This window comes from Marmota marmota, unplaced genomic scaffold (genome assembly GCF_001458135.2).
Source record: "Marmota marmota marmota unplaced genomic scaffold, marMar, whole genome shotgun sequence".
In the NCBI taxonomy this organism is placed as follows: Eukaryota; Metazoa; Chordata; class Mammalia; order Rodentia; family Sciuridae; genus Marmota; species Marmota marmota.
This window is the reverse complement of record NW_026000075.1, coordinates 12,366,129-12,366,371: the sequence shown is the minus strand read 5'-3', so window position 1 is coordinate 12,366,371 and position 243 is coordinate 12,366,129.

Sequence of the window (243 nt, the reverse complement as noted above, 5' to 3'; positions counted from 1 at the left end):
GAGGGATGTCTCTCCGCCAGCCTCAGCCTCCGGCACCTCTCGCCACCCCACCGGCAGGGGGCGCCCCCCTCCACTCCGCAAACCCGGCTTGTCTCTCTCCAGAGCCTAGACGGGGCGCGGACGCCCGCCCTTCCGGGTCTGGAGCCAGCTGGGCGCGGTGGGATCTGGGGGCCGTGCTCCCTGCCCTCCCCTCCCCGGAGTGTTCAGGGAGGGGCGGAGTGGGCGGGCGGGCACGCGGGCCCC